The following is a 14,829-nucleotide window of genomic DNA, read 5'->3' on the forward strand; positions in this document are numbered from 1 at the left end:
GATGTGAGGGTGCAGTAAAGTGCCTACCAATAGGAAATACCCTATCCATGTTAGTTAATAATAATGAATGTTTTAAAACATTAGTAAATAATGTTTTAAAAGCTGTTTCCATGAGTTAATTGAATTAAATTTCTTAGGATTGCAGAACCTTAAACATACCCAACTAATGCCAAGAATAGCAAAATGTATTTCAAGCATGAAATGCATTCAAAAAGTGAATTATTCCATATTTCCTATATAATAAAGGGCTTGAAGAAAATGGCCAGGCAGCTTTTAAATTTCAGTTATGTTGGCAGCGCCACCTGCTGTTAAAAATAAAAACACTTCTGGAATATTTTGAGAAGCAAGAAACACAATTATGAGTTCTTTTCTACTTTTTTAAGCAAAGGTGGACCAATCTGTCATTTTTTTTAATTGAGAAATTTAACTGTATTGAAGAGCTAGGTGGCAAATACTTATAACATTCTTTTGAAGTATCAGTCACTGTCTTTATAGAAATGATTCCCTAATTGTGTCATCATTAACTTCTTAATCCACTTAGTGACTAACTCTTATTATCAAGGGATTAGTTTCTTTATTTTAAGGTATCTTGATCTCACATTAAAATGTTGAAATACAAGACCCACATCACTCTAAATTTTGTGTGGTTTTTATTGCTTAGCCCAGGATCAGTTTAATCAGGACATGACATTTGTTGGCTTTTTACTCCATATTACAAAATGATCTGTAAGTTTTAGGCCCACATGAAAGAAATTTTGGGTGTGACACTGAGAGATCACAGACAGGTGTCTGTGTGTTATAAACCCTAGATTTTACCCTTGCTAACAAAGGAATAACTCAAGCCCTGAAGCCACCTGGGGCAAGAGCAGCATTTCGGATATCTAACCATAAGTTGAAATGGTTAAATAATAAATTGTCTATCAGTCATGTGGCAAATAGAGGAAGATCTCACATGAAATGCACTTCCCATCATCTTTTTTAGTGTGATAAAATTCACTAAAATTCACCATTTTAACCATTAAAAAATGTACAATTCAGTAGAATTTAGTACATCAACATGTTGTACGACCATCACCACTCTCTAGTTCCAAAACATTTTCATTACTCCAAAAAGAAACCCTGAACCCATTAAGCATTTACTCTTCATTTCCCCCTGGTAGCCACGAATCTGCGTTATGTCTTGATGAATTTGCCTATTATGGATATTCCATATAAATGTGATCATGCATTATGTAGCCTTTTGTGACTTCTTTCACAAAGAATAATACTTTCTAGGTTCATTACGTTGTAGCATGTATTAGTTCTTCCTTTTTATGGGTAAATAATATTCCATTGTGTGTATATACTAAAATTTGTTCATTCATCCATCTACAGATGCTTTAGTTATCTCCATCTTTTGGCTATTGTAAGTAGTGTCACTGTGAACTTTCGTGTACAAGGTTTTTGTTTGAATACCTGTTATTTAATTTTTGTGGGTGTGAAAATTCCTGGGTCACGTGGTAATTCTATGTTTAACTTACTGAGGAACCACCAAACTGTTTTCTGTGGTGGCTGCACTATTTTGCATTCCCAGCAGCAGTGTATGAGAGTTCCAATGTTGTTGCATTTTCCTCAAAGCTCTTTTGAGGATAACCATCCTCGTGGGTATAAACTGGTCTCTCCATGTAGTTTGTAGTTTGTATTTGCATTTCCATAGTGACTTTGAGCATCTTTGGTTGAGCTTCTTGGCCATTTGTAGATCTTCTTTGGAGAAAGGTCTATTCAAGTTATTTGCCCCCAATGATCTTTTAAAATTGCATTATAAGGATAAGACTAGAGAGGAGAGAATCGTGGTTAGGCTCTTGAAAGTTGTAAAAAACAGGCTGGGCACGGTGGCTCATGCCTGTAATCCCAGCATTTTGGGAGGCTGAGGTGGAAGGATCACTTGAGGCCAGGAGTTTGAGACCAGCCTGGCCAACATGGTGAAACCCCAACTCTATTAAAAGTATGAAAAATTAGCTGGGCGTGGTGGGGCATGCCTGTAGTCCCAGCTGCTTTGACAATGAGGCAGGAGAATCATTTGAACCTGGGAGGCGGAGGTTGCAGTGAGCTGAGATCATGCCACTCCACTCCAACCTGGGTGACATAACACAACTTCTGTCTCAAAAATAAAATAAAACAGAGTTGTACAAAAAAAACCTATTCTGGTCATCTGAGGTGGGGAGTGGTTATTATAAGGCTGCATGGGGAAATATGGAAGTATAACCATTCTTAGCAGTAATGCAGTGGTATCTCTCGAAGAAATGGTATGCACTTTACTATTGTTCAAATGTTCAGCAGTCATTTGAGGGCCCCCGTGCAGGGTTATGGTAGGCACTGGCGCCGTGGAGAAGTGTGGTGGCCTGGTCTCCAGAAATTGGTGTCCCTTACTCCCGACTCCATCCTATTGGCCCCTTAGCTTTTTTCTCCATTTTCCCTTCCTGTCTTTTTTGTATTTCCTGTTGTTTTCCTTATAGTTTTATTGCCTTGTCAATGTCTTGCACTCAAAAGTCTCTGGGAGAGAATCTGATTCCTTCGGTTAGTCACTGTCCTTCCTGAAGTGTCTTCCAAGGCAGACTTTGTTCCAGGCTTCCTCATAGCCATAGGCCTGTGCGTGTAGCTATAGGGGGTCCAATCAGATGTAGCCAGGCCGATGGACAGATTATTCATGAGGAACGGACTGACCACTGTGCTCAAACAGCAGTGGAAAGCAAGGCAGATGTTGAAGGTGTTTCATGGGCTGTCTACAGTGATATTTCAAACTTAAATACATTTACAAGAAAGTTGCTGCTGCAACAAGTGTTTGCCACATACTTAGTGGCTACAAACAATACAGATTTCTTGCCTCAAAGTTCTGGAGGTAAGAAGCTTGAAATGAGTCTTACAGGGTTAAAATCAGGGTGGGAGGTGGTGGTATCTGATTCCTTCTGGAGGCTCCAGGGCAGCCTCTGTTTCTGGCTCTTCCAGCTTCTGGAGGCTGCTGTGTTCTCCAGATTGTGCTTTCATCACCCCAGTCTCTGCCTCCATCGTCACATTGCCTTCCCCTCTGCCTGACCTTCCTGTATTCCTTTTATAAACACCCTTGTGACGACAGGGCTCCACCTGGGTAATCCAGGACAATCTCCCTATCACCAGATCCTTAACTTCTCCACATCAGCAGAGTCCCTATTGCCATGTAAGGCCACATCCAGTTCTCAGGATTAGGATGTGGACATCTTTGGGGGAGTTATTATTTGGTCTACTATAGGGTCATAGTAAAAAGCAAACAAACAAGCAAACAAAAAACTAAATAGCTTAGGCCACGGGATTTTAGTCTTTAAAGCACTGAGTAGAACAATTCACAGAAGTGAATGTAATTGAAAGTTTCTGCTGTTGCTTTTAGCATTTTATTTATCAGACTGTGGTTTGCAAACAGTGTTGTTGCCTTAACGTTAGCATTTTGGAAATGAGCCATGAAAGGTCGAACACAGAATAAGTATTGCTTGGCAAAATGAATGAAGTGGATTACTCACAGGAATTAAGCAGTTCTAAAAGCAATTAGGCCACTCCAGGGGTTCTTTACAGCTTGTGGATTCATTAATATTTAACAAATCATGCTGCAGGAGGCACAGTGGATTCCTCCAGAGCAGCATACAAGTAGAAGGCCCTCTCTTTTTGAAAGAGCTATGCAGTATTTAGTCTTAGAAGTTACCTTCCATAGAGGGTTCATTTCTTAGGCAATTCATTTCCCACATGATTTTCTGTTTTCACCAGGTAGGCCAAGTCCCCAGGCCATGAAGAGATGGGGTCAAATTGTACAGTGGCCCAAGGTGTTAGACTGGTTAGACCTTTTCTAGAGCCAAGCTGTCTTAGAGAAATGGGGTGGGGTGTTACCTCTACAAGGGAGATTAAAACACATCTTTTTTTTTTTTTTTCTGTTTGTTTGAAATATTTGCCTAGGGAGTAGGCAGGAAATGTCTTTTACATGAAACACTAGTGTTTCTCTAGTGAAGCATTAATTTTTATTTCTGCTTATACGTCACCCCATCCCCATTCCCAGGAAGTACAGGACTTCTAGCCCAATGTATTTTTTAAAAAAATTATTATTTTTTTTTGTATTTTTTAAACACACACACACACACACACACACACACACACACACTTTCTTTTGTGATTGGTCACATTTCTTCTCATCACACCTTCACCTACCTAGCCCCAAACCTGTGCATGTAGAACTTTACTTTCCTTTGTGAGGTGGAGGCAGGCGGATCACCTGAGGTCAGGAGTTTGAGATCAGCCTGGCCAACATGGTGAAACCCCGTCTCTACTAAAAATACAAAAATTAATTGGGCGTGGTGGTATGTGCCTGTATTCCCAGCTACTCGGGAGGCTGAGGCAGGGAATTGCTTGAACCAGGGAAGTGGAGGTTGCAGTGAGCCGAGATCACACCACTGCATTCAAGCCTGGGCAACAGAGGGAGACTCGGTCAAAAAAAAAAAAAAAAAAAGAACTTTGCTTTCTACCTTCTCTAATAGGAGAAGTGATTGGGGACTTGGTCGGGTTCCTAATCCCTGTCATGAAACAAATGAGGCCTAGTGGCCTCGGCCTGCTAACAGTTTGAGCATGCCTGATTTTAAAATCAGCATTTTAAAATCCTTGCTTTGGCTATAATCTATTTCTCCCTAAGCAATACAAATTCTCCTTTGAGAAACTCTCAGCCCATCCCTCATTTCCGCCCAAAGCTGTCCTAGCTATTTTTTCATTGTGTACAGTTTGGTAGTAGGGGTCTGTTTCACATCGAAGTTCAAATTTCCATTTCTGGTGAAGAAGTCTTTCAGTTTCTATCTTTGCCACTATCTTTTTTGAGATCTCAAATACATTCAGTCAGAGGATAAGTTCAAGGCACTGACTTTCTTCACTCTTTCAGTCTCTGTATGATAAACGGTTTTCAACACCCAGCCGGAGAGTGAGCTTGAACTCCACCTCATCTTCCCACCCACTACAATTGAGAAGAGGCCATGACAGTGTCATGATAGTTGCCAACATTTTGTACTGAAAACAGGCCTAGAGGAGCGTCTCCAGTGACCGACATCCTGACCATTTAACATAGGTTTCACCGTTACTGTGCTTTGGGATCTAGTCTTCAGCTCTGAAATGTCAGAAATTTGGCATTATCCTTGAAGCTGGGCTGATTCACAAACAAAACTCATGAAAGACAAATATGTAAAACCAGAATACTAGTTTATTACTTTACCAAGGAAGACAAATTACTTTCCAGTAAGGCAGGTTAAAGGAATTACCTTTAGAATCAGACCATGGTGCCTCTGAGTATAATAACTTCTCTAGGTATTGGTTTAGTCAAATGGGAATGAGTATAATGCCTACATTATGGGGTTGTGTGAAGAATGATTGACAGAATGTAAGCAAGTGGTTTGTTTGGCATAAAGGAAGTCACTGTTGTGATCATTTATATCATTTTACAATATGATGTAGAGAGTAATTGATTAACTCCCAGGTAGCAGAATCGAGCTGGAACCGGGTTTTCTGACATGTGTTTCTACAAGAGCTTTGTGATCATGGATCTCAGCAGTTTGCTTCACACTGAAGGTTCTTTCCACATCCAGGGCTGCCCGAGATTACCCATCACACTTTGCCTTCTATGAAAGTGCAAATCTCACCTTCAGAACTGACCATTCAGCAGTTGTGGAGAAGTAGTTCTGGAATTTTTATCTCCCTTAAATCATGTTGCTACTAGATATAAAATCTTCTGATAAATTGCCATTTTATAGGCCAACGTATTTTTTCTTAGTTCAATATTTGTGACTAAAACGATGTGTGGCAATTGTCTGAGTTCACGGATACAGTTTTAGAAATCCCCACCTTTCCCTTCTTTATTGCTTTCCAACTAATCTTACAGACATTTTTTCTTTAAAGTCTGACTTTTTTTTTTTTTTTTTTTTAGATGGAGTCTCACTCTGTCACCCAAGCTGGAGTGCAGTGGTGTGATCTCGTTGCACTGCAACCTCTGCCTCCTGGGTTCAAGTGATTCTCCTGCCTCAACCTCCCGAATAGCTAGAAATACAGTCACACGCCACCATGCCTGGCTAATTTGTTGTATTTATTTATTTATTTTTAGAATGGAATTTCGCTCTCGTTGCCCAGGCTGGAGTGCAATGGCGTGATCTCGGCTCAATGCAACCTCTGCCTCCCAGGTTCGGGCGATTATTCTACCTCAGCCTCCCAAGTAACTGGGATTACAGGCCCCTGTCACCACACCTGGTTAATTTTTTGTATATTTAGTAGAGATGGGGTTTCACCCTGTTGGCCAGGCTGGCCTTGAACTCCTGGCCTCAGGTGATCTGCCTGCCTTGGCCTCCCAAAGTGCTGGCATTACAGGCATGAGCCTCCGTGCCTGGCCTAAGGTCTGACTTTAAAGTCTGACTTCAGCTTTGAGTCTTGCAGTAGATGACTTAGGATCTTGAAGGTGGCAGTAGAGAATAGTAGGAAGAAAGCAAGAGAGGATCCAGGAGATATGGTTCTACTCCTAGCTGCAGCTCTTCTGGATCTTGGGCACATTGCTTTCTCTCTGTATTGCCAATTTCTTTAGTTGTTAATTAGGAAAGATGTTTGCTTTGCCCATATGGGAGAAATAAATGAAACACTACAGTGTGTTGAAAACTATAAAGTCAATGCAAATGATTGCAGAATGAGGTAACCCTGGCCTGGTGCTAGCCCTCAGCCTCTCAGCCACTACCAATCTTTATTCTTTCTGAGAGCAGAATCAGAGTCTCTAACTTTAAAGGGATGATGTGCACTCCACATTACAGCATTTTTGTAAGGTTCAAATGAAGGGGACAAAAGGACCTGAAAGCATTTTGTAAACTGCAAAATACCATATGAATGCAAAGGTGGCATCACAGGACTTTACTACTTCCTTGCTCTGTGTCCTCAGGCAAATTGGGCACCTGTCAGGTCCCCAGTTCTTTACCTGAGGGCTTATGCAACTTTTAATCAGTGTCCATTTAGAAATCTGTTTAAACTGACTACGCATATATATATATTTTTTTCTTTTGTAAAAAAAAAATTTAAGGCTTGTCAAGTGTATTTTTAAAAATAATGGTCATACTTCTGACTCTTCAATACTTTGCAAGTGCATATGACAGGCTGCTTCTGCTCTAATGGCATTTGTTACTAATTGCTTCATGAAATCGTAATCCTTTGTTTATTACTTACAGAAATGATTTCCAGACAACATTCTTTGACCCTAAAATAAGTTAAAATTCCTGAACTATTGAACAAATCTTGACCATTTATAATTTGCTTTTTGTTTGTCACAACGGGAGTGAGCCACGACTTGGATGGACAGGGCTGGGAATGGAGGCTCTGGAAGATGTTCTTTGAAGTATCACTTTCAGCTCACTCTTCTCACCAACGGCCACCCAGCAGCCCTCTCCTCATCCCCACAGCACACATTTTGCATTTGTGACCAGAGAAGGGAATGATGATGTGGTAGCACTGTCCTTTGAGTCTCATCTTCTCGAGGGTAGAGGCCACATTTTCTAGTGTTCTACGTAACCAGTTTTTGTATAGTTAAAAAAATCAGGCAAGTTGTCAATGTGAAAAATCTTTCAGCCTCGTGTTTGTACACATACGAGATGAGAAATGTTTTCATGTGAAACTAAAGATAGTGGCAATTCATCTCCTTCCTGTTCCTAGGTTACAGCTGCTCAGTAAAGTTGGGCTGCATCTCAGGAACAGAGAGCAATTGATTTCTACAGCTGTGTAAAATGGGGCCAGCTTGCATCCATGAAGGCAGAGATGCCCTCAAGTTTTTGGCTTATTTTTAGTTCCCATATATCAATGTGCACACTTGTGATAATATAGTATAGTGCATCCAACAACACTTTTTAGGTCCCACATTTGGGATTTCAGATGGCAGCAGCAATTCTTATTTTTTGGATAAATTTTGTGGAAGTCTAAGAAATGGATTATCTCAGTCATTGAAAGGTATACTTAAAAACTGATATTCTTTATAAACAGCTGGTCAAGGTTTTAGATTAGAACCTTGCAATCAAGTAACATCGTTGGAGGCTTGTAGGAGCAGTACAGGCCACTTGGTGGTGCTCATGACAGGGTAGCTCTCTTCCAAAGGATATGAATCTTCACAGCTGTGACATTTTAGTTGTGCTTTACTGAACGGAAAGCGGTTCCATTCCAAATTTGATCCTAAATGCGAAACCACAGTGTACTATAAAACATTGAACATTCCTGTGAAAACAGACAGAGGTGGAGTTTGTTTGCACAGATCCAGAAAAGTCTTCTGTCAAGAGCCTCTTCTCACAGAGAATCATACATCTAATGTGTGACTACAAGGCATTTGAAAATGTCAAGTCCAAGCAAACCATAACTAGCATTCTAATGACCTTCTATTGTTAGATAAATGATAACATTATAGAATGAAGTTCACAAGGGAAAAGGAACATATTCTCTTCCTCGCTCAGTAAATTTATGACAGCAAGGATCCAGAAATCCTAAGGGAAACAGGCCGAATACACATTTTGTGTGAGGTCTATTTAACAAAATGAAATGAGCAGAGCAGGGAAGTTTTTTAAAACTTTGCTTTATTTATAAGTAAACATTGGACACCAAGATTTATATATTATGTATGACCTATACATACCTTGGGGGCTCTTTACTGTACCTTGTCTGTCTTTTTAAAAATTATTGTTATACTTTAAGGTCTAGGGTACATGTGCACAATGTGCTGGTTTGTTACATATGTATACATGTGCCATGTTGGTGTGCTGCACCCGTTAAGTCATCATTTACATTAGGTATATCTCCTAACGCTATCCCTCCCCGCTCCCCCAACCCCACAACAGGCCCTGGTGTGTGATGTTCCCCACCCTGTGTCCAAGTGTTCTCATTATTCAATTACCACCTATGAGCGAGAACATGTGGTGTTTGGTTTTACGTCCTTGAGATAGTTTGCTGAGAATGATGGTTTCCGGCTTCATCCATGTCCCTACAAAGGACATGAACTCATCCTTTTTTATGGCTGCATAGTATTCCTTGGTGTATATGTGCCACATTTTCTTAATCCAGTCTATCATTGATGGACATTTGGATTGGTTCCAAGTCTTTGTTATTGTGAATAGTGCCACAATAAACATACATGTGCATGTGTCTTTATAGCAGCATGATTTATAATCCTTTGGGTATATACCCAGTCATGGGATGACTGGATCAAATGATATTTCTAGTTCTAAATCCTTGAGGAATCGCCACACTGTCTTCCACAATGGTTGAACTAGTTTACAGTCCCACCAATAGTGTAAAAGTGTTCCTATTACTCCACATCCTCTCCAGCACCTGTTGTTTCCTGACTTTTTAATGATCACCATTCTAACTGGCATGAGATGGTATCTCATTGTGGGTTTGATTTGCATTTCTCTGTTGATCAGTGATAATGAGCATTTCTTCCTGTGTCTGTTGGCTGCATAAATGTCTTCTTTTGAGAAGTGTCTGTTCATATCCTTTGCCCACTTTTTAATGGGGTTGTTTGATTTTTTCTTGTAAATTTCTTTAAGTTCTTTGAGATTCTGGATATTAGCCCTTTGTCAGATGGGCAGATTGTAAAAGTTTTCTCTCATTTTGTAGGTTGCCTGTTCACTCTGATGGTAGTTTCTTTTGCTGTTCAGAAGTTCTTTAGTTTAATTAGATCCCATTTGTCTATTTTGGCTTTTGTTGCCCTTGGTTTTGGTGTTTTAGTCATGAAGTCCTCGCCCATGCCTATGTCCTGAATGGTATTGCCTAGGTTTTCTTCTAGGGTTTTTATGGTTTTAGGTTTAACATTTAAGTCTTTAATCCATCATGAATTAATTTTTGAATAAGATGTAAGGAAGGGATCTAGTTTCAGCTTTCTACATATGGCTAGTCAGTTTTCCCAGCACCATTTATTAAATAGGGAATTCTTTCCCCATGTCTTGTTTTTGTCTGGTTTGTCAAAGATCAGATGGTAGTAGATGTATGGTAATACTTCTGAGGGCTCTGTTCTGTTCCATTGGTCTATATCTCTGTTTTGGTACCAGTACCATGCTGTTTTGGTTACTGTAGCCTTGTAGTAGACTCTAAAGTCAGGTAGCGTGATGCCTCCAAGCTTTGTTCTTTTGGCTTAGGATTGTCTTGGCAATGTGGGCTCTTTTTTGGTTCCATATGAACTTTAAAGTAGATTTTTCCAATTCTGTGAAGAAAGTCATTGGTAGCTTGATGGGGATGGCATTGAATCTATAAATTACCTTGGGCAGTATGGCCATTTTCACGATATTGATTATTCCTATCCATGAGCATGGAATGTTCTTCCATTTGTTTGTGTTCTCTTTTATTTAGTTGAGCAGTGGTTTGTAGTTCTCCTTGAAGAGGTCCTTCACATTCCTTGTGAGTTGTATTCCAGGGATTTTATTCGCTTTGAAGCAATTGTGAATGGGAGTTCACTCATGATTTGGCTCTCTGTTTGTCTGTTATTGGTGTATAAGAATGCTTGTGATTTTTGCACATTGATTTTGTATCCTGAGAATTTGCTGAAGTTGCTTATCAGCTTGAGGAGATTTTGGGCTGAGACAATGGGGTTTTCTAAATATACAATCATGTCATCTGCAAACAGGGACAATTTGACTTCCTCTTTTCCTAATTGAATACCCTTTATTTCTTTCTCTTGCCTGATTGCCCTGGGCAGAACTTCCAACACTATGTTGAATAGGAGTGGTGAGAGAGGGCATCCCTGTCTTGTACGAGTTTTCAAAGGGAATGCTTACAGTTTTTGCTCATTCAGTATGATATGGGCTGTGGGTTTGTCATAAATAGCTCTTGTTATTTTGAGATACGTCCTATCAATACATAGTTTATCGAGAGTTTTTAGCATGAAGGGCTGTTGAATTTTGTCGAAGGCCTTTTCTGCATCTATTGAGATAATCATGTGGTTTTTTTCCTTTGGTTCTGTTTATATGATGGATTACATTTATTGATTTGCATATGTTGAACCAGCCTTGCATCCCAAGGATGAAGCCAATGTGATCATGGTGGATAAGCTTTTTGACTTGCTGCTGGATTCTGTTTGCCAGTATTTTATTGAGAATTTTTGCATCGATATTCATCAGGGATATTGGTCTAAAATTCTCTTTTTTTGTTGTGTCTCTTCCAGGCTTTGGTATCAGATGATGCTGACCTCATAAAATGAGTTAGGGAGGATTCCCTCTTTTTCTGTTGATTGGAATAGTTTCAGAAGGAATGGTACCAGCTCCTCTTTGTACCTCTGGTAGAATTTGGCTGTGAATCCGTCTGGTCCTGGACTTTGTTTGGTTGGTAGGCTATTAATTATTTCCTCAATTTCAGAGCCTGTTATTGGTCTATTCAGGGATTCAACTTCTTCCTGGTTTAGTCTTGGGAGGGTGTATGTGTCCAGGAATTTATCCATTTCTTCTAGATTTTCTAGTTTATTTGTGTAGAGGTGTTTCTAGTATTCTCTGATGGTAGTTTGTATTTCTATGGGATCGGTGGTGATATCCCCTTTATCATTTTTTATTGCATCTATTTGATTCTTCACTCTTTTCTTCTTAATTAGTCTTGCTAGTGGTCTATCAATTCTGTTGATCTTTAAAAAAAAAAAACAGCTCCTGGATTCATTGATTTTTTGGAGTGTTTTTTGTGTCTCTATCTCCTTTAGTTCTGCTCTGATCTTAGTTACTTCTTGCCTTCTGCTAGCTTTTGAATGTGTTTGCTCTTGCTTCTCTAGTTCTTTTAATTGTGATGTTAGGGTGTCAATTTTAGATCTTTCCTGCTTTCTCTTGTGGGCATTTAGTGCTATAAATTTCCCTCTACACACTCCTTTAAATGTGTCCCAGAGATTCTGGTATGTTGTGTCTTTGTTCTCATTGGTTTCAAAGAACATCTTTATTTCTGCCTTCATTTCGTTACGTACCCAGTAGTCATTCAGGAGCAGGTTGTTCAGTTTCCATGTAGTTGAGCGGTTTTGATTGAGTTTCTTAGTCCTGAGTTCTAGTTTGATTGCACTGTGGTCTGAGAGACAGTTTGTTATAATTTCTGTTCTTTTACATTTGCTAAAGAGTGCTTTACTTCCAACTATGTGGTCAATTTTGAAATATGTGCATTGTGGTGCTGAGAAGAATGTATATTCTGTTGAGTTGGGGTGGAGAGTTCTGTAGATGTCTATTAGGTCCGCTTGGTGCAGAGTTGAGTTCAATTCCTGGATGTCCTTGTTAGCTTTCTGTCTCGTTGATCTGTCTAATGTTGACAGTGGGGTGTTAAAGTCTCCCATTATGATTGTGTGGGAGTGTAGGTCTCTGTGTAAGTCTCTAGGGGTTTGCTTTATGAATCTGTGTGCTCCTGTATTGGGTGCATATATATTTAGGATAGTTAGCTCTTCTTGTTGAATTGATCCCTTTACCATTATGTAATGGCCTTCTTTGTCTCTTTTGATCTTTGTTGGTTTAAAATCTGTTTTATCAGAGACTAGGATTGCAACCCCTGCTTTTTTTTGTTTTCCATTTGCTTGGTAGATCTTCCTCCATCCCTTTATTTTGAGCCTATGTGTGTGTCTGCATGTGAGATGGGTCTTCTTAATACAACACACTGATGGGTCTTGACTCTTTATCCAATTTGCTAGTCTGTGTCTTTTAACTGGAGCATTTAGCCCATTTACATTTAAGGTTAATATTGTTATGTGTGATTTTGATCCTATCATTATGATGTTAGCTTGTTATTTTTCCAGTTAGTTGATGCACTTTCTTCCTAGCATTGATAGTCTTTACAATTTGGCATGTTTTTGCAGTAGCTGGTACCGGTTGTTCCTTTCCATGTTTAGTGCTTCCTTCTGGAGCTCTTGTAAGGCAGGCCTGGTGGTGACAAAATCTCTCAGCATGTGTTTGTCTGTAAAGGATTTTATTTCTCCTTCACTTATGAAGCTTAGTTTGGCTGAATATGAAATTCTGGGTTGAAAATTCTTTTTTTTAAGAATGTTGAATATTGGCCCCCACTCTCTTCTGGCTTGTAGACTTTCTGTCAAGAGATCTGCTGTTAGTCTGATGGCCTTCCCTTTGTGGGTAACCAGACCTTTCTCTCTGGCTGCCCTTAACATTTTTTCCTTCATTTCAACTTTGGTGAATCTGACAGTTATGTGTCTCGGAGCTGCTCTTCTTGAGGAGTATCTTTGTGGTGTTCTCTGTACTTCCTAAATTTGAATGTTGGCCTGCATTTCTAGGTTGGGGACATTCTCCTGGATAATATCCTGCAGAGAGTTTTTCCAGCTTGGTTCCATTCTTCCTTTCACTTTCAGGTACACCAATCAGATGTAGATTTGGTCTTTTCACATAGTCCCATATTTCTTGGAAGCTTTGTTCATTTCTTTTTACTCTTTTTTCTCTAAACTTGTCTTTTCACTTCATTTCATTCATTTGATCTTCAATCACTGATACCCTTTCTTCCACTTGATCAAATCAGCTACTGAACCTTGTGCATGTGTCACGTAGTTCTCGTGCCATGGTTTTCAGCTCCATCAGGTTGTTTAAAGTATTCTCTGCAGTGTTTATTCTAGTTAGCCATTTGTCTAATCTTTTTTCAAGGTTTTTAGCTTCTTTGTGAAGGGTTCAAACATCCTCCTTTAGCTCGGAGAAGTTTGTTATTACCGATCATCTGAAGACTTCTTCTCTCAACTTGTCGAAGTTATTCTCCATCCAACTTTGTTCCATTGCTGGTGAGGAGCTGCATTCCTTTGGAGGAGAAGAGGCACTCTGATTTTTAGAATTTTTAGCTTTTCTGCTCTACTTTCTCCCCATCTTTGTGGTTTTATCTACCTTTGGTCTTTGATGATGGTGACATACATATGGGTTTTGGTGTGGATGTCCTTTCTGTTTGTGAGTTTTCCTTCTAATAGTCAGGACCCTCAGCTGCAGGTCTGTTGGAGTTTGCTGGAGGTCCACTCTAGACCCTGTTTGCCTGGGTATCACCAGTGGCAGCTGCAGAATAGCAAATATTGCAGAATGGCAAATGTTGCTGCCTGATCCTTCCTCTGGAAGCTTCATCTCAGAGAGGCACCTGGCTATATGAGGTGTCAGTCGGCCCCTACTGGGAGGTGCCTCCCAGTTAGGCTACTTGGGGGTCAGGGACCCACTTGAGGAGACAGTCTGTCCGTTCTCAGATCTCAAACTCCATGCTGGGAGAACTACTACTCTCTTCAAAGCTGTGGGACAGGGACGTTTAAGTCTGCAGAAGTTTCCGCTGCCTTTTGTTCAGCTATGCTCTGCCCCCAGAGGTGGAGTCTACAAAGGCAGGCAGGCCTCCTTGAGCTTCTCTGGGCTCCACCCAGTTCGAGCTTCCCAGCTGCTTTGTTTACCTACTCAAACCTCAGCAATGGCAGCTGCCCCACCCTTAGCCTCAATGCCACCTTGCAGTTAGATCTCAGACTGCTGTGCCAACAGTGAGGGTGGGACCGACCCTCCGAGCCTCTGTGGGCGTGGGACCCTCTGAGCCAGGAGCGGGATATAATCTCCTGGTGTGCTATTTGCTAAGACCATTGGAAAAGTGCAGTATTAGGGTGGGAGTGTCCCGATTTTCCACATACCGTCTGTCATGGCTTCCCTTGGCTAGGAAAGGGAATTCCCTGACCCCTTGTGCTTCCCAGGTGAGGTGATGCCCTGCCCTGCCCTGCTCCACTGTCCAACAAGCCCCAGTGAGATGAACCCAGTACCTCAGTTGGAAATGTAGAAATCATCCATTTTCTGCATCACTCACGCTGGGAACTGTAGACTGGAGCTGTTC

The sequence above is a fragment of the Macaca nemestrina genome, chromosome 4, assembly GCF_043159975.1.
Source record: "Macaca nemestrina isolate mMacNem1 chromosome 4, mMacNem.hap1, whole genome shotgun sequence".
NCBI classification, from domain to species: domain Eukaryota; kingdom Metazoa; phylum Chordata; class Mammalia; order Primates; family Cercopithecidae; genus Macaca; species Macaca nemestrina.